The sequence below is a fragment of the Lampetra fluviatilis genome, chromosome 7 (assembly GCF_964198595.1).
Source record: "Lampetra fluviatilis chromosome 7, kcLamFluv1.1, whole genome shotgun sequence".
In the NCBI taxonomy this organism is placed as follows: Eukaryota; Metazoa; Chordata; class Hyperoartia; order Petromyzontiformes; family Petromyzontidae; genus Lampetra; species Lampetra fluviatilis.
The window spans coordinates 9633186-9654853 of record NC_136281.1 but is presented as its reverse complement, the minus strand read 5'-3'; positions in this window follow the sequence as shown (position 1 = coordinate 9654853).

The following is a 21668-nucleotide window of genomic DNA, read 5'->3' as shown; positions in this document are numbered from 1 at the left end:
CGTGTTAAGGTTTATTTTTGTTATTATAAATGTGTTGCCTCCAGTGAAGTCTCGCTCTCCCTTTCCACCCACTACACTTGTATTGGTCAAATTACATGTTACAGTATTTGCAAAAAAATGCAACATTGTACCAACAATAACACTCAGATGCTCTTTATTTTAAGACATATTTAGTAAATGGACATATTTAGTAAATGGCCAATGGATGAGAACGCTAGCAGGATGGCAGCCAAAGGTGAGAAAGTTCCTGAGAGGACATCCACCTTGGGAGATGCAGCGATGAGATCAGCTCACGTGTGGGAATGAAATATCCGATGCACTAGGTCAGCGTTTCTCAAACTCCAGTCCTTGTGATCGCCCCCCCTCACCACCAATGTTTTCCATTCATATGAAAATGGCGCCACTACACACTACGCATGCCTGATGGTTGGTAACCATGAACAAGTGCACTGCTGGGGGTTGGCAAGGACTGGGGTTTAAGAAACACGACACTGGGCACAGAGCTGCCCGTGTAGGTACACATCGATCCACTTATGAAGGTATTCCACTATACTTTGGCCAAGTTATTTTTACCACGTGTTTATGCATCAGGCTCCGTTGGTGGATTTATGTTTCCATTTTTTAAAATATATATATCGCTAATCTCCCTATGTAATGCATATATTTTATTAAACACTGGATGTTCTTTTAGCACCCGTTTTGACGAGAACTTTTAGTTGGATTATTAACCTTCTGAAGCATAACCTTGTGCACCATTTGTAATTAACAAAAAACAAAAGCTATAATTACTTCCAAATGCCCCGGGGTTGTTTTATAATTAGAAGTCTATGGGTTCCTGATAAGCATAAATTTGAAATGTACACTTTCAGAAGATGATTAGAAAGAAAAAACAGAACTATGTTTGTTTGTTATTTCTTTTATTCCAAGCACATTTCTCCCAACGTTCACACAAGTAAGTGTGGGTGTATGCGTGTGCATGTTCGGATAATCCATGACTATGTGCGATGTTGTCAGAGTTGTTAGGAATAACAACAGCTGCACTTTTTGTGCAAATGAAACCCCGGTGCCAATTGGTCTCCCAGAGTGGATCACAGATCTGTGAAAGCAATCTTTTAATAAGCAAGAATGTTCCATTTCAGGAATGCTCGGCTGGGTGCTGCACATACTCTCCCAACACACGCCTCACATTTCATCTGCAATCCTCTGCTGCTGTATTCTACGATCGTTTTGCAAACGGTATGACTCCCTTTAACGACAAGGGGCACGTTTATTTATTCTGCGGCCATCTGGAACGCTCTTCCTCCCGATATTAGGAAGCCACTGGAGCTATGCACTTTTAAATCTAAATTGAAAACTAATTTCTTTAGAACTGCTTTTTTGTGTTTAGTTTGTTATCCTTCCCCCGCACCTCCGATTAGCATGGTTGGCTACGTATGGTACAAGTTCAACTTACATACAAAGGTGAATGAATACATTGACAGCGCCGCCGATGCAAAGCATTAGCAAAAGTGCACCGTGGGTTGACGATAACCACTAATGTTGTAATTTACTTAGTTTCAGTAATCTATAGTACTAATTTATACTAAAAAATACTGAAAGCACTTGTCATTTATTACATATATTCCTCTTTGCTGCATTTTGGTTTTAAATGTAACGTGATGAACATTGAGTGTATTTTAATGCCCACGCACACAGGTGGCCGACCACGTTAAAACAAACATCCAAACATCGTGAATGGTGTTGCGCAACCAAAAAAAGAGTTATTTATTTATTTATTTACAAACAATCCATTTCCGTAGAACGTTGCACTTAAATTGATGTGAGCCAAGTTGGGGCCTATGTGGTTCTCGTCTGCAATCATGTGTGTGCCGGTGTTAGAGAAGCAGGGAGAGAATGCACAATCAGAGCCATTTCAATAAACAAAAGACCCAGTAGCTGTCGCTGCCTAAATGCTGCCTTCTAATTTCAAGCTGAACATGTGGTCACACTGTAATAGTGGTGAGTGCACGGACGTGAAAACCATATTCACGTCTGTGTAGACTTAATCACGCCATGGTATATACATTTTGAGGAAACACCATTTTGTTTTCTCACGAGGTGTCTGCTGTATTATAAACGTCATTGACAGCCTTTCACCAATCCACTGCTGTATGAAAGCCTCCTCCTCCTCCATGCCATGTGAGTAATAAAGGATGTTGATTGGCCATGTGTCACAATGCTGGTCCGTGGATATTGATGAAGGGGCGGGGTTGGCAGGGCGGGTTCATATTTCACTCGCCACTGATGCTAGCCACGGATGGGAGTTGAGCTCAGGTCTCCAAAGTTCATATAGCACAGTGCGCTAGCCACCATGCCGCAGCTCCCCTCTCCCAATTATCTGCTGGGTATATATTTGAAATACTTACAAAAAGTGCACATCATTAAATGTGTTCATTTTTGGTTTAAAATCTTCTATATTATTTGAGCTGTTTGTTTGCTTACCACAGCCAGGGGTGTTGTATATCCAGAGGAAGGGAAGGCAATGTATATCTTTATTTACAGCCAGCATATAGAATTAACATGCATTGTCATGACAGACATGCTCAAATGAAACACGAGTTGGCACGGCCAATACCCTGTGGCTTTCATGCAATAGTGAGGATATGTACCCAATGCGTGCCAGTACATGCTAATATTATGCAAAAGTACAAGTACATCAGAGTGCATATCTAAATTTATTTATTTGTATCAAGGGTACGGTGTAGGACTGTCTACCCTTCATCCAAAATAATAGACACACGTGATGTTTATGCTGTCATGTATTATGTATAATATCTTGGGTTCACAAACAACGAGTCGTATTAACGATATGCAAAAAAAAACATACCTTTATCACTGCCTACTTTTGCTTTGAGCATTTATTGCGAAAGGTGGATGGATGTGCACGAGCGTGAGCCTTTGACAGCTGCACTCAAATGTCACTGATAATATCGATCCATATCACCTAGCGTACAGAAAATCCGTTTGTTAAGCTCAACATATACATTACTTAAAGTCAAATATTATACATCATTCACCTGCAATGTAGCTGCCACGAGATTGCTACATTTGGTTTGTGAGGGTTGTTCTTCAACTCACCATTGAGTTAAAACGATCATATTTGGCACGTTGTTAAACGCTTCTTACGTGTGAAAATTAACGTGTTTGGCAGTGTGAGATGGTGGAGGGCATTTAACCACACAAATTTGGTCAGATCATTCCGTGGCCTAACTCAAAAATGTATTCGTGAATCACAATACCATTTTTTTGCCACGAGATTGGGCACCGTTTAAAATATTTTGTCTTTGCAATTAAGTTTGTGAAATTTATTTCACTTGTACGTTTAGTTTATCAACACCCCGACTTTCCCGCAGTTCATTAGTAAGGAGAGCATGCGGCAGATTTGGATTCAGGGTATACTCGGCAGCATTTGGAGTCTTTTCGGGACAGTGAGCACAGCGACGCATATTGCAGTGCTCCGTTGGTGTCGTGAACGGTCCGGCTCATGCATTAGGCATATTAAAATATGTTTATTAATTAGTCATTGCAGCCACTGTTGATTTCGGCAAGTCATTTCCTTGACAGATAAGCAAGACGAAAGAGGCAATGCACTCGAATGCCCTCTTCCAGTCAGGTGTTTAAAGTTCAAACGAGACGTGCAAACTGAACAACAAATGCCAGCCAGGAGTACAAAAAAATTAAGTGCGTTACGAAGTGAAAGAGCACTTGAAACATTAATTAGCATTTTATTGTACTGCAACTCCACTGAGCTTGATGCGTGACGGCAGTAGACATTGACAAATGCGAAGTTGCTGCAGAAGCCGGGTGCAGGATGCATGGAATTACTAAAAATTGGCAGCACTCTCCCCTGCAAATAACACTGGCTCAGGAGCTGTACATGTTTGTGTTATATACGGCAGCGTTGTATTTACCCAGATGTTTGGCACATTGAAAGGTGCCTTGCAGAATGTGACGGATGTTCTCACTTTGAGGCTGTTAAGCAATCAAAATTATTGACAAACTAAATATTGAATGAACATTGCAATAGATCATCGTGCTTAAAATAACGAGAATATAGTTTAACACTATTTTGTTCTTAAAATGAATGAGTAGTTTAACAGTTCACCGCTTTGCTTGTTCATTGCTGGGTTAATTTGGGTACCTATTGTGATTATATTAGATGTATAACCCGTAACCACCAATTGATACAAAAAATAGTAAGCAACGGAAACATTATTACTGCGTTTCCAAAATAAAAAAATAAGAATCAATGAATGGTCTTCAACCTGGTTACAAAAGAATAATCAATTTAATATCTGAGAGTAGAGTGATTACAAGCACCAGCGTTGGCACTTCCACTGGCTATAACCTAAGGCTTTACATATGTTATGTGCCATAAATAAATTTATGTTTTCCTGCTCACCCAATTTAAATGAAAAATTGCCATAACATATTAAAATCACAGCTATAATTTAAAAATCACGCAATTTCCATACCTTTAAACATGAAATATATTCATGGGGGCATCACAAAACACGGCAAGATTTTCCCAACATAAAGGCGTCAAGCAAGGGGAAACCAACTGCTGTCCATACATCGCTAATTGCTTTTGTTCCGATTGATTCATCCCCCAGGCTTAATGCGTACAATTATTTCTGGCAAACAAAGAAATATGTAAGTGTGTAAATATATAAATAACTGGACAAATAAATAAATACAGCGCCACAAAGACCCTTAAGTAAAGCAATTAAATCAAATATAAATTGCTGCTCTCAAGTGGAGTCTCCGTAGAGCATCTGACCGCGGTAGGAGAAAACAAGAATTTACAAACTTGACCTTTCAAGGGCAATGCTAATGAGGCATGCATGAGACAGCGGTGGCCAGAGATGGCCACCCCATGGCTTTTCTACCCGGACCACTCGAAAACTCATCATCTGCTGAACATGACATAAATAGCACATGGACACCAGTCTTTTTCACACGCTGTCAAAATGCATCTCCCGCTCACTCCTCGTGTGAATTGTTTTATACATATACACAAGTATATATTAAGGAGCAAAAATGTATCAACAATTTAGTAGGGGAGAGAACGATGATGCAATATCGATTTTTAAGCTGATGATACGTTCACCGAATCGGTGTGCACAAGAATCGACGTTTGTTTGGTTTGTATATATGTTGCGTGTCATGAGTTCATGTGATAACTTCAGCCGATAGTGGCGGCTATGTTCAGTATATGAGGTTGTTCCCGTATAAAATTACGACCTGAATCGCGGAAATTTGATTACCGTAATCGCCAGAGGGGGGGAAGGGGGTGCATTGTTCCACCCCTGGAGTTACTTTGTTTAATCTGTAAAGTTAGTTTACTGGCTGTGAATGTAGTTGTGTACTGTACTACTTTAATTACAACTGTGTGACCTTCGTAATAAAGACCTGGAAGAAAATGTCATGTTTTACACATAAAGACAGCCAACTATATTTACTCCATTTATATATGCTATAGTATTTTAATACTCAAATTTTTTTCGTTTTTGCCAATGCTAGAGGCTGCCTCTTGAAAATAATGAAACTTTAATTGTCCTACTCCTCATCTATGCAGTAGCCACTTTGCACAAAACCCAAGGCTCATCTCCTCACGAGGCCTTTGAGTCTGAAGACGTGTACGTTAAATGCGTGTGGCAGCACAACATAGAGGCTTTTGATCGGGTGGTTCAGCATTATTCAAGGCCATGCAAATGCGTGATCCAGTATCTAGAGGAACATTTATGGTCCATTTCTATTGGCGAAAGGAATGAAAAAGCTATTAGACAAGGTAAAATGAGATGTCAAGCCGATACCGCAATACAGCTCGAACTATTTACATCTCATTTGTATAATGTGAGTATATAAGCCTGAAATGAAAATTTAACTGAGTATATGTATATATAACAGCTCTATATAGGTGGAATATTTGGACACTGAAAAAACTACATTAAGTGAAAAAGCCATGATACGTATATGTCTGCTTATTTTTATCTTTCTTATCTTGTTAGAAAATCATGATTATTGTATATTCCATGGATAAATAATGGATTTGGAAAACACTTTGTTTCAAATGCTGTCTTTCAAATATTCAAAATTTAAAAATAAAAAATAATGTGCGTGAGTTTTTATTTTCCCACGCACAGCTATAATGCCATCAACTCCGCTGCTTTGCTACAAACGCCGATCATGATTCATTTCCCAGGACACTTTATCGCCCTCCCTGAGAGGTGTTGCTAGAAAAGGGAAATTGCGTATGTACCCCCCTCGCCCCCCCCCCCCTCCTTGAGAAAAACACGAGACTCTTTGGGCGAAGTGTCCTCCAATTTCATACAATATACACTAACTCATGAAGAACCCTGCTCAGATTCAATGTGGTGATTATTAAACCACATTACGCCAATTACATGACGAGTGGTGCAATATACGGCGAACGTGTAGTTAACCTTGTGTGTCCTTCCTGAAATATTTTCAGAAATTCATGGCTATAATTCTGTTCTGCCCTTGTGCGGAGCACAGCGGGCTTTCTTGCAAAGCACGGCTTGTTGAGCTGGAAAGTTGGTGTTTGAGTTCAATATTTGTCTTTGCACGAAATGATTAATGCTCCGAGTTTGGTGATCGCCGTGCAAATTAATTACTGCAAAAAACAAATTTGGAGGAAAAATTATACTGAAACAGAACCACCGTGACAAAGGCAAACAAGAGGGTTCACCCACCGTATCTGTGGGAAACACGCAAATCGCTGCAGCCGTGTTCCGCCGTTGTGCATTTCGCGCATTGCTTACACAAGAATAATTTAGGCAGAGCAGTGTGATTGCAGTAATGTATGCAGGGAGTTAGGATTCGTCACTGGAGGCCCCTTTTATCTGCAATGGGGTAAAAATTGCAGTGCTTGAGGTGCTTCATTACCATTCTGATAAGCGCCACTCTCGCGGGAGAGATATCCTCTGGTTGGGCCATGTAGTTCCAGCAAAGATAAATTTCAGAGAAGGAAACCATTAAAATGGCTGATTAACCCTGTCACGGCAGAACACCCAAAGACCTTGGGGTTAGCCCTTTCTTTAAATATACCATTTACCTATTAAGGATGAGAAATTTGCAAAAAGTGCAATCTGCATCATAAGCACTTGCATAAAACAAAGGCAGCAAAGATAATGTAAACCTATTTGGAAACTGCCTATTCAACTGACATGTCCAACCAAATGTACGTGTTTACGTTTCATCCATCATATTCAAATTAAGGTTTCAAAATCGTTTCTGTTTTCAGAGGGATTGCCAGAGGGTTCAGGTCAGAGTGCTGAGTCAGCACCGCTGAGAACACAAGTTCAAATCCTGCCTGTGATTAAACATGATTCTTAAGTGCAGTGAGTTGATGGTCTCAACCCTGTCACCATTGACTGCACGAAGAAACCGCTACATTCAAACTTGTTTTTTTAGATAAATTCCAGCTCTGGCAATAAAACACATCTGTTTAGCTGTCATACGGCAATCTCAACGCAGAGCAGAGTGCTCTTCGTCGCACTGGCAGCCCCTGGTTGCCTTTCGTCTAGCCCCTGACGTGCGGCCCCCGACAATACACAACGTGAAAAAAACCCATCGTGCTGTCAAACCCAATTGTTTCAAATGTGTGGCCACCCTCACACTGATGTTTTATTGGCAAAAGTGGCCCTCCTCTGAAAATTAGTGAACAACACTAACGCAGACCGTACAGGAAAGTGCCCCCTACTGTGTAATGGATACAAATGTCACTTTACAGATTGTCAGGAGTTCTGTGAAAAATCTCTTCGCAAGGCCATTTTTAGGCACATTATCATCGTCACGATCCATGGACAGATCGCCCGTAGGTATCCACTGCACATGTCGTCATTTCTTTCCACTTTTCTCTGTATTGTGCCAATATGCTCAAGTCGTGTACACATCTTAATGGCACCAATCTCTGATGTCGTCGTCAAGCTATTCTCTGTTCGGTCTTCCTTTCTTTCCGGTTCCTTCAATTTTTTCGATCAACATGCTTTAAATTTTCCTGATGTTGTCCATCCTACATATCTGTCCAAATAATCCCAGTTTCCTTCTCAGCACTGTCTGCATCAGATCTTCTTCTGTGTCAAACCTTTATCTTACTTCTATGTTGGTCAATCTTTGAGTCCATCCTAGATGCAGTCTCCTTCCGTGGCAATACATTTTGAGTGCCAATATCTAATCTCTGTCAGTCTTTTTCAATGTTCAAGTTTCACAGGCATACAGAGCTGTACTGAACAGGCATGTTTTTAAATGCTTTATATTAAGTTCACTTGCTTGCTTGCTTGCGCGCTTACGACCGTGCAAATCTTTCGGTCGTTTTTTAACCCACTTCTCGTGATCCAATCGAGCTGACATTTTGCACACAGACTCGTTGTGCGTGACAATGTATTTTCGTGAAAAAAAATTCCAAAATTTTACACTTTTTAGGATTTTTTTTTATATTTAATTACCAATTGCTTAATGGTGGCAGGCAATCATCTGACCCATAGGTGGCAGCCATCTCAAGCCAGAGGACGAGAGGACTCTAGCCGCCCGTTTCAAAGACCAATATCCTTATATACGACTTTCCTTATATTTAATTTAAAATACCAATGTGATAAAAATGAAACTCTTACTCAAGAAAAACAGAAATGAATAATAAAATAAAACCGATGCCACGCATATAAAGGATTTATAGTGAAAAACTTTGTTTTTACGGGTTAATTTTTTTAAATGTTCAGTTTGGTCTTGTCATTACTCATTTGCCTTTGCGACCCTCGCTGTTATGTCTTTCGTGCACTTGTTGGCCCATGTCAGTCGACTTCCCAAGTTTTCCAATTCCTTCACATTCACAACCTTGCTGCTTTCTAGTATTACTTCTTTCTCAATGTCCTCCCTTCCAAATAATATCGTCTTTGCCACGTTAATCATCAGTCCTGTATCCTTTCCTGACTTATTCAGTACTACGCAGCTTTCTTCCATCACATCGATGTCGTCCACGAAACTCAGGTTATTTATTATTTCCCCTTGCACTGATATTCCTGTACCATTGTCCTGAACGGCATCCATCACCCTTTACAAGTATGTGACGAAGTTTGGTGATAGTGGATCTCCCTATTGTTGTTGGGAACCATTCTCCTATTTCTTGTCAACACTTTACTGCTGACTTTGACCGCTCACCGGTATCTTGCAGAATTTATGTCAGCCTTTTCCCAATCCTGATGATCTTTGTTGCCCACGTTATATGTCGTTTATCCAGCAGCTCTTTATTCTCTTGCTCTGTATCATATACAAATCGCTGCAATACTCAGTCCATTTATTTTTTGTCTCTTCTTTGTCCATCAAGATCTTACCATCATTGCATTTTATCGCTGTTTACCTTGCTTGCCACTTACTATTTATGCTCTTGACTAGTTTGCATACCTCCCTAGTTTTGTATTCTCCAGCCATTCCTAATTATTATTTCTTGCTGATGTCCTTACCTCATTGCAGAGCTTTTAGTACTTAGTCGCCATCTCCTCTGACTCCTTTAGCTTCAGCCTTATTTTCATCTTTTCCTGTGCTAGTTCCAAGGTTTTCTCAGTTATACTTTTTCTTTTGAGTTTTACTACTAAGGGTATTGTTTATTCTACTGCTTGCTCCACCACATTCTTCAGTGCTAATGCCTCGATGCCGATGCTAAGGTGTTCTATATTTGCCCTCCTGATTCTACTCGATATTTCCTCTTCATATTTCCTCTTCATATCTCCTCCTTCTCGAGTGCCTCTATGTCCCTCTTCTTCTCATATTGTGTTCTGGATTTTTGTTTTAGTTCTTGTTTAGACACATGGGGGTGTATTACCCTGAGCTATCCAAATTGGTGATTTGTCTAATAATATTGCGCTGATACCACAATAAATATAATACTGTACTTAATTAACAGGTTAGATTGTTCAAATAAATAATTCCAATCTCCATGGCCACAAACTGATCCTCTTATAATAGTACATTAGTATATAGCAGGTGATTTTCTGCTCATGAAAACGAGATAACAACGTTAAGGGGGAAACTAAATAATTGAAGAGGCATGAACACTCCGTGCACATCAATGAACATGCTAAGATCAGGAAAAGTGTTATCTGGTATGCATGTTTTAGTGTTCATGCCAATGAATAATAACAAAAAAAATGGATGTGACACTTTCAACTATTTCACGTGCAATATTTTATTGTAAATGTCTACTCTTTTGCTGGACCTCTTTTTGAAGGAGCAGATGGTTCTTGAGTGTGCCACCACAATGGGCAACGTTTCAGGAACACACTGAGGAGCGCCTTCTACATGTTAGCCAATTTGATTCGAAATTTTCACTCACATGAAATATAAATCCTGAGCTTATGTTAAAGAGTACATGCACAATCTTGATTTGAAGCTTTCGTGACTGCAGGAATCCATACTCTTTGGTTCTTTCGGTAAAGTCACGTAGGTATAAAATACAATAAAGTAAATCACGACGTTTCGGACGCTTGTGTTGCGCCCGAAACGTCGTGATTTATTTTATTTTATACCTACGTGACTTTACCGAAAGAAATAAAAAGAGAATATCTACACGTGGAAAGATAGAAAAGCAACAATATGGAGAGAAAAAATTGTGCTGGTTCTACAAAGTTGTTGCGTGACCTTTCCATTCTGAAATTGACCATATACAGTTGTTATTGTCTGGTTCAGGTTGTTGTTTTGCTGTAAACACGTTGGTGTAATCAGGTCCCCATTGAAAATGAGCATTCATTGTCAATGGGTTTTACCTGTGCTGAAATAAATCCTAACCTAAACCCATATCAACGAATATTCAGGTGAATTCCAAAATGAAAATTCCTAATAACTAACAAGTAAAATCAATAACACACTCACATAATCAGTTTTACATGTTGTCGAAGATCAAGGTAGACAGCACAGAGATATCGTTCCTACTGTTAAGTCAACGTCTCTCTAGGATGTAATTAGAGGGTTCATTGAGGTCCTTTACTTCAAATTCTACACTTACCCATTAAGTGGCAAATGCACAATGAAAATGTTTTAAATATTTCCTTCAAGGAATTGTTGAGCCTTACGCATTGCATGGTTGTCTGCGAATGTAACATTAAATGGGCGATGTATGAAAATAAAGCAAATTGTGTTTCAATGTCAGCAGAATTACCAATCCATTATGAAGAAATATTTTGGTCAAAAACCATGGCCTGATAAACAAACTATGTGCAGCTTAATGGAGCTTGCCTGATGATTTAAAACTAAATTTAATGTCAGCTTTCACAGTTGTAATTTGTAGAAAATATATTACTGCATGTCATATAAAACGGCAGTGTATAATGTATGCAAATGCGTGTCAATGTCAAGATGCAAATGTACCACAATGATCGCTGTATATCTCACTGAAAGTCAGAAGTCACGTACCTTAACAGTTCTATTACATATCTTACACTAGATACTGGTTACAACCAGGATGGTTCCATCAGAAATATTATAGATGCGAATTTTTGTTTTCCTTTAAAAGGGTTTACTGTTTACTTTTTTTTTATTCAACACAGCTAAATAATGATCTATTTCTGTTGTAATTATTGCAATTATACAAACAAACAATAATCCTGTCAGAAAAATATTGATGAATAACATTACACCATGAATTTGTCCTCAAAGAGGATGCACTGCTTATGTTTAGTTTTAAACAGCTTTAGGATCACCCACCACGTTGTAAATACAAAATAAACATCCAGTTGAGTCCCTAAAAATACAACAAAAACAGAGGCAGAATCCAGATATGTTTCCGTGTGAACAATGACCTTTGACTATGCAGTACTTACAGCAACAACAATAATTTAGAATACATGGTTAAAGGTGCCTGCGAACGTCGATTAAGTGTAGGGTTGCATGGAATCAGGCATGTTGCAATTAAATTATCGACCAGGCTGAGAATTACACATGCTGCACACAGATGGGCCTCCAGATAATGCACAAGATATTAATTAATTACCACACCACGCAGCCGAAGTAGCAGCAGTAGCACAATAAGCCTGAGGCCAGCCGGGCAAGAACACGTGCAAGAAGTGACCTTCCAAGGTTTTGCTCTCACCCACTTCCAAGTGAGATCAACAAGAAAAGGAAACCACTAAATAAATTATATGGCCAAGGGTGTGTGTGAGTAGGATCATTTGGTGCAGGAGGCAAGACTTGGTACTTGCTCCCACTGTGAAACAAAAGCATCGTATGTAATGTTTGTTGAACTTCTTTTGCACCATACAGAGCCAACCGTGCTAATCGGAGGTGACTTGTCCGAGAGAAAACTCGTTTGTTATATTTGTCCTGGAAGGCAAAGTGAGAGTGTCACTTGATTTGTGTTTAAGTAAACATGTGGACTTCGTTAAATAAATAATGTACCTCTTTCAAATTTGTTTCATATATTAATCAAACTTCTTTTGGAACAAAAACATGTACAGTATCTTTGTAGTTTTATTGTCGCCATAGCACAACTTTACTCTATTTTAATTAACAGAGGCTCACTTGACAAAATACGAAATGTATGGCGCACATTGAAATCCGATTAGAAAAAAAATTAACCTCGTAAAGACCAATCCATAATCCTGAAACAACAGATGTCAGTTTCTTCCTCTGCTCACACACAACAGTGGCAAGAGATTACTGTGATAATGAAGAGATACGATTCCAGTAATGAGTTTTTGGCCCGTAATGTGGAAAAGATTACTGTATCGGATTATAATCAGTCAGCAACAACAGAATGAAAAAGTTCATTGGGCCGAGAAAATGGAAAAATCGGGAGGGCTGAAAATAAAGGCGGCATAAGATGCCATCTCCCCGCTTAATTCCGACAGCTTGGCCCCACAGGGGCTCGGCAGAGCACAGGCTTCCCGTTTAAGATGGATGCATCGATATAGCGCTTTGCATATGCTGCTACAAAAGCTGACTGTTTTGGAGCAGAGCTGTGGCTAAGGGCTAAGCGTGGCTGGGCTCTTTGCTTGCCAGAGGAGGGGGGGGGACGTTAAACAGCAGCCATTTAAAAGAGAATTTTGAGAAATAATCAATGGTTTGTAGTTGCCCACTGCCGATTGAAGTTTTCAAAAGCACCTGTCAAACATACCTTACCTCCTTTACCCTCGCCACAGTCCCATCTGTTAGTTTACCTTTAGTGGGTTTTTTTTGTTGTCTCATGAGTGTATGTATGAAGCGGATCAAGCGCTCCGCACCCTTCATAGCTGTTGAATATGCGATGGTGCAAAAATGTATTGCTTTCTACAATGTAACATAATAGTCTACAAAGCTTATGAGCTGTGATTTCTGGTTACGGTATTTGAAAATGTACCCGATTAACCTGAATCTTTCCAGATAGTGAAGATGTTTTTTAAAACATGTTTTTTTTTGCTTGAGCAAAAAAAAAACTGCATACATTAAACGCACACGGCATCTGGTGTTCCTACAGCTCTGCCTCTTGGTGAAAGCTTCAGAGATGCTTCAGTGAGCAGTCTTGAATATGATTATATTCCAGAAAAGCTTGACCTGGCTTGTAGCGTACACTGCTGAGATCTAAACTCTTGCAGGAAACGACAGCTGTGAATTTGAGCAAAATGTTTAATAGCACTGCACCAAGATTATTGAGGACAGAAGAGCAAGCTGCGGAGATGGTTGAACTTTTGTAATGTCAAATTTCACCGACCGTGGTTTCATGTGCCTTCTAAATACTGCATTATGTATCGATTACTACTAGATATTCACTACTAGGAAACTTGCTCTAAATCAGAATCGGAATCTTGATTTATCCTGGAGAAATATGATGAGCTGTGATGCTCTTTATCGCAGATACACAAAATGCACAAAAGAGGATTTTGCTGGATTATATTTCCTGACTAAAAAGCCCTGTATTACAGAAAGTACACGGCTATGTTACTGCTCGGGTTATCACAACTGAGCAAGAGTTCCTTGACTTAAAATAAATCCTCTGATAGTCTCCTCACTTTGTCCGCATCCCAAGCATGCTAATGGTACATAGCAATTTCTGCCCACTTAGGACTAAAGTTCCAGTTAAAAGACAGTGTTCGCTTCAAAATGAATACACTTTAGAGAAACAACCACACTTAAACAGTGCTGCGGTAATATAGTTGTCATCCCTAAGGAAATACCAGTAAAGGTGATGCAGTGAAGTGCAAAGCAAATTGCACCTATTTGATTCTATTGACCTTATCTGATGGAAAGTGGCCAATTACAGCCAAAATCTGGTAGACTCTGGAGATTCTGCTGACGGCAGTGCAACGGTGAGCATGATAGGATGAGACTTGCATATCCACGTTTCATTTCGTAAATAAGTTCCAAGTAAAAGGGTACAATACATTATTGCATGCTATTATGTGGAATAGCTTTACGTGCAAACTGCACCGCTTTCAAAACGGCGAGTGTTTGCAAATCATGCTTGGGCCGTACTCTGGGCTATTCACGAAGGGAGGTTTATATCAAAGCTCAGAGGAAGCTTTGTTCTCTTTTCCTACCCGTCAATATCAGGTGCTGATACGCTCGGGCAAAAGGGCGGTTTTCTGAAGCCATCTCGGCCCATTGATTTGCGGGACTGAAATGCAATTCTGTCAGCAGTCAGCAAGGTAATTGCTCGGCATGACCAAGAAGGATGGAAAGGCACGTGCGTTATCATGCAAAATCCTTCAGTGAACAGACATATGTAAATGTATCTGTCATGACATGAAATGCTTAAACCTTTGAATTTTTTTTTTATATACTGCAATCAACCAGGTCAAATGTAATCTGTGCAAGTTTTAAATCAGAGGGAAGAAGGCCCTTTTTGATAATTAAAACCTGTCATTGGGGACAATGTACTCACTTTCCAGGTTTATACATTTGATGTAACCCTTTGGCATGCTATTATATTCATATGGAAATTGCACACACATGATCTTTGGATGGCTCATCTGTGTTGGGCTAAGTGAAATGTGGTTGAAAAGTGTAATTTTCTGCCAAAGCAACACAGCAGAAAACAGATACACCAATACACGTATGTTTTACATGCTAATGTTTAAAAGCACGAGTTATTTCTTGACCCTGTAACCACAACCTACACTAACATTTATAAATGCGCTACACATTATTCTTACGTTTAAAAAAAGCTAAATCCTTGTCATTTTTATATATGTTCTATGCCAATTGTAATGCTATCCACTGTGTGCTCAGCATTGCCATGAAAATGCAGCACATTTAAATGAGCCTTTGTTAAATATATTTTTTCTGCAATTTCACAAGTGTATTAACACACTGAATCGGCAGGTTTTTCGGTGTTTTCGTAAACAATCATTTGTTTTCATTACATCAGTTTCCCTTCTCTATTTCACGGAGAAGTGAGAAAAGGTTGTGGTCAGAAGGTTAATAGAAAGAGCACTAATGTTGTATGCTCCTCTGTTGGCGCTCAATTTAATTGTTGTTGAATGCAAAAATTATGCCATGCTGCAAGATTTGTTTGAGCCAGTCACACCATAGCGTCAACTCCGCACATTAACGCCGCTTGGTTGAAGCAAGAGGAAATATTTGTCTTAAAATCATATTTGCAGACGTTGGCAACACAACACCATCAAGACGAAGAGAGGTCCAGATTAATCCGATGAAATCCTATCATCAACAAATTCGCCCTGAGAAAAGACACTCGATGGCATATTGATCCATACAGAGAAATTTTCCAACGGTGCAATTTTCAAATAAATGCACAAGAGAAAAAAAAAGGCATGTGATATTTATTATATCTCAGCAGTACAACATGAATGAGAACTTCGATTCCCAATACCCCAACACTGTAAACATCGATGTGTTGCACAATGCTCTCTTAAACAGGAATTACTATTTTATTGTTCACGGAGTAATTTTTATGCATGTAATTATATTTTATATTTTCATTTTGCAATATAATTTATGTCCCATTATGATGACTTAATAGAACTCTGTGAGCGCTCAGCATTTTATCATAATAATATATAATCAGTTATGATCTATCCACTGCTGTATGAAGGTCTCCTCAAGCTCTGACCATTACCCAAGGTCTCTTGATGCACATTAGCGTGTAGGTAGTGTACCCCCATTGGCTGTCATTGGTGTCACCAGTCTCATGCATTGGCTATCCAATGTTTCTTTGCCGTCAATATGACGTCTCTAATTTGTGTATTATTCTCTGCACCTCCCCATGCATTTTTGAAAACCCTTCAGCTGTTGTTTCCAATTCATGGGATTGGAATAATACCTTACATTTCAAACTTTTGAGATATGTAAATATTCACAAAAGTCTCAATATAACATTTGCAACTCACATAAGCAAGTACAAATAACATTTCAATCAAGCACTGAGCATTCTGAATTACATGTTTTATTTTATCATACCACTACCCTCCAACGATTGAGAGCAGAATTTCTACGAATCACAAAGCCACTGTTATGAGTTCAAACAATTACTGTTTTGTAACAGCAAACTGAAATGTGCAGCCTAATTAACATATGCCACAAATTACGCACCGTATGTTTCGTACAATAATTTGACGTTTTAAAATGTTCAACCATGTGGGTTCATGCAGTCCACATCGATGTTGTTTGAGATAACGTCAGAGGGTAAAATTGCATTTAATGAAACATAACCATTTACCATCATATTCCCCGCATCGAGTTCACTTCTGGAGTTAACATCAATAAAATTTAACAAAGCGTGTATTGGCTCATCACAGCTGGGTTCACGGTCCACATTTGTGGCTCACAACTCCCCTCCTGTGAAGCTGTCCAATTAACACAGTGGCTGCACGGCTACTTTCTCCAAGGCAAAAGGCACACTGAGCATCCCAGAATATAGCCCCTGTACCACACGACAGAGCTCGGCAAGGGCTTGAAATGGCGTGTTATGTAGCTGTTAGACCAGTAAAAGTGATAATAGAACACCAGGATTCTTTGGAAATAAAACCAACTGTGAGGTGGAAATCGGTTAAGAAAATAAAATAACCAAATCGCATAGCAGAGCTACAAAGACGCGCAATGGGTTCCTCGGGCAATAAGGGAGAGCATACGCAGGCAGACATGCCAATTTAAGAGCACACGACAACGTTGGACATTATATGCAGAAGGGATATACTGCAATGATGCATCAATTGGTCTATTAAAATAGATTATTGTGCTCACGATACACACATTGAATTGTGCGTGTAAAAAGATGATTGAGTACGACCACCTAGATGGAGCATTAAACCCAACTCAAGTGATTCAGGTGGTAGATGGATTATGAACATTGCAGGCTCACGAGATGTGGCAACGGATTTGGAAGGCATTTATCCAGCAAGTGGGTTGACCATGTCTGCTGATGATAATATTTTGTAGCCACCAGAGGTGATACAAACCCACTGCAATGTAAACAAGTATTTTGAAATTATATTGCGACGTCAAACCATGGCGTTAAATTGAAGCATGAGGAGGAGTGAATCGTTAGAGGCATGCTGTGTATATCATCATCATCATCATCGTCGTCAACTAGAATATATCCACTGCTGGATGAAGGCTGCAATATATGTATTAAACGCAACGGCAGCAGATTTGAAAGCAACATCAATTGGTTGTCTTCTTAAATGTGCCAAAAATAAAGGTTTTTTGTGTTAAATCGCGTAAATATAAATGTGTCGTTAAACCCGCCACCACCCGAAACAGCCAATTAGTAAAGTTTGTCACGTAAATAAAACGTGGCAATTGGTTACTAGTTCATAGTAGTTACTAGTTTAATTAAATTAGTTACGAGTTTATATTTATGTGATCTAACCCAAAAAAACATGTATCATGGATAATATTGGCCGCAAAAGCCTACGCATTAAATGTGCCTGCAGCATAATTGGTGGATTTTTTTGCATGAACAAGTGAGCAGTGGAACAAAAAAAGAACACCTCTTTTTTTTTGTAAAGCACTGCAGCCACAGCAAAGATACACACAAAGTAATCAGCAGTTGAAAAAAACATAACTCTGCATGAGTTCATCCTTCTCAGTGATGGATCCTGGCAGAATAGCCTTTGAGCTTTAAAAGCCGTGCTCCTAATCATCGTTATGGGCCAAGGCTCAATTCTTAACTTACACAAAAATCCAGGCATTCACCCAAATGCCTTTCTGAAGGAACGAGTGTGCCTCTACACACACATGATTATTATTATTACCTTTGTGCAAATTCACAGCATTGCATCAAAGGATAACACATGCTGCCTTCCTGCCCTGGCTTATTAATATTTTACATACTCGCGCTCATTCAAAGTTATATCTCGTTTTATACAATGACACATATTTTAAAGATATAATGTTCACAATTTATTCTCATTACTGAGCCAAATGCAATAACTCCACAAGACAATGTACGAAAGTGAAAATACCCTGATAATGTGTTGTTGTTGTATTATATTCAATAAGCAACTCTTAGTGGCAGAACAAAGAGTCCCTTACACTATGAGACCTCCTTTATCAGTATCAAAATATAGCAATAGGTTTTTACCCTTTTATCTGGTACAAAAACTGACACCTTTATACAAGGGATCATGTTTGCAATAACCACAACACAAGCTTTTCTTAGAGCTTAGGCTAGCCTAGGCTCTAATAAAAGCTGTCTCGGGTGTGGACCAATCAACTTCAAGGACAGTGCATATCATTATCATTATCAGAGTTGTTTCTTTTTGTTTGCATTTTGACTGCTTGTGTTGTGGTTATTGCAAACATGATCCCTTGTATAAAGGTGTCAGTTTTTGTACCAGATAAAAGGGTAAAAACCTATTACTAAAGAGTTCCTTGTTATGAATTCCACAATTGCAACATCAGTCTCAGCTCCGCAACTTACGTGGCTGTTGTGAGGATAGATGAATGCATCCTGTGCTTACCATTCACATCAGACAGGTCATTTGTAACAGCCATAGTAAAGAACAATTAGGTAAGATGTAGAGAAGACAAGTGTATTTATGCCCACCTGACAGACACGATGAGTACCTCCTGAAAGTAAGCTTGATCAAAACAACCATTCCGGCCTCATGGCAAACTTATCTCATGCGTAAAAAAATGCATGGGAAATATGTGTAATAGCCACACGCTTAGCCCCTCGGTTTAAAATGTTAAAGTACAAACGGAATAGAATATTGAGCAGAACAGTGGCGCAATCATTCCGTGTAATGCGCTATAAAAACCCACCGGCAACCTGGACTGTAACGTGTGATGAAGGGCATGTTTTGGTACTGTGTTCTTTACTGTGGTAGAGACTCATGACGTAGTACGTATGGTATTCAAACACTCTGCTATGCAGTCCACAAGAGGGATAGCATTACTGATACATGTTTTAAAAAATGTAACGGACTGATGTTGCTTTTACAGTCATGCTTGCAAGCAGACAAATTTGATTAGCAGTGTTCGGTCTCGTGTTTTACAAAGTCTAAACTCAGTGAATGCCCTTGTCACTATAATCAGTGGAATTTTAACCAAGCCTACTTATACGTTAAAACATGAACATATTATTTAAAACATCCTTATCATTCTTAGTCTAGGGGACTGCACTTAGAATAGTGGTGTCCACTGACCATGACATATTTCCTGTCTGAATAAAAGGACAAATGTTATCGGCTGTGAGTCAATTTACTTCTAAAACAAGGTGCCTTTGTAGTTTGTATGTCATTTAATCAGTATAATGAGCAGCCATGTGCATAACAATTGATTTATTCCAAACTGATCCATTTAATGATTTAACAATTACATTTTCCCAGCACAAACTATCATCAGATGAGGAAAATCATTGTTATAACCCTGAAACGACACATTGTTTCATATACTGTGTTTTATAATGAACAATTAAAATGTTATTGTGTTCCTGTTCACATGTTTGCCAAACTTTTATAAAATGATGCATATGTTTTTTTTTTATATAGCACTCTTAATTATAACAATGCATATTGTGTACGTGTTGGAAAATATACCATGGAAGGACATTCCATCGAGGACTGCTTCTGAGATCTCTACAAGTGGCCTTTTTATTCGCACACTCCGGAGTGCACTCTCCAACATGCCCTCCAACAGAAGAGTGAAAACCATTTCCAAAGCTACAATTTATGCAAATTAAATGGAAGAAAAAAAACAATTAAATGTGATTGGTGTTTTGGGCATTCATTGGTGGCCAGGATGAGATCACAAACTCACTTGCGCCTGAGAATCCAGTTTAATCATAGGTGTCTGCCCAAATTCAAATTCAAGATCTCATTGGTGTTGGCTCAGTGCTCTGACCTCTGATCCACCAGGGCATCTATGTGATTTTTATTCAAATTTCAAGCTAAACATCAAACAGGTTCACAGTGTGCGATGATAGCCCTGTGTGGGACTGTCTTTTTTTCATGACTATTAAATGCTTAAATAAATTTGCCTGCTATGGAAATATGACTGCAATGATCACACGTAACAAAATATGATATGTGCTCACACCAACAGTGTAGTTATTATTAGTAAGAACATTTACTACAGAGTGGATATTGGGATAAGGCAAAATAGATGGTGAGAGGATATCAAAGAATGTGGAAGCCACTCTTGGACAAATACAACTTTGGAAATAAAATAATGGATAAAAATAGGAGAGACCTTTGCCCAAGAGTGTAAGTTACATGCTGACAACAATCAACAATTTTTCCTTAGTTAAGGTGACATATAATATAAGGCATGGTGGTGCATTACTCGTGCCTCAGCAAAAGGACCTAGGCTCAATTCCTGATACAGAAACCTTTGTATGTATGTTGAACTTCTTTCACACGGTGCTAATTGGAGATGTGTGGGAAGGACAACACATTCAATACAAAGTAATGACTTTTCAACTTAGATTTAAAAATAAATAGCTCCAGTGGCTTCCTAATGTCGGATGGAAGAGCGTTCCAAATGACCGCAGAAGCCCATCTTGAAAGCGTGCAACGCAGTGACCGCTGCGAGGATGACCAGAGTTTGCGTGGTGGTTTATGTTCCTTGACGAGATCAGCAAGGTATTGTGGTTCATTTGTGGCAAGCACGTTGTGTGTAATGAGCGCGACCTTATAGTGAATTCATTCAGCAACCGGAAGCCAATGCCTAGAATTTGTATTTTTCTCGACCTGTTCGGCATGGGTTTCCTCCAGGTTCCCTGGTTTCCGCGCAAAGCTAAATAAAACATGCAACCGAACTGGTATTGGTAAAACATTCGATAGCAGGACCCTCATGAAAAAATATTCTTCAGACTCCGTGTGAGATTTATGGGTAAGTAATTATTTGTATTATATTGTAATGGATATATGACCAATTTAAGAAAACTGCAATCTAATATTCAACAACCACCATTTACTGTCCTGATTTACCAAAGCCTATATTTTGTTGATAAAGTTACTTTCCTCCTATATCCACTCTACTCATTTTTTCCGTACAGACTACAAAGTATTGTGCAAAAGTTCCCCCCACACCGCCCCCCCCCTCTGAAAAGTAGTGAAGAACACTGGAATAAAGCCTGTGACAAAATCAGCTGCAACGTGTCGGTTCTCGGATGCTCATCATGTTTGAGCCTGGAGAGTGCTTGGTTGAGCGACCATGGCACGCAAAACGTTGTC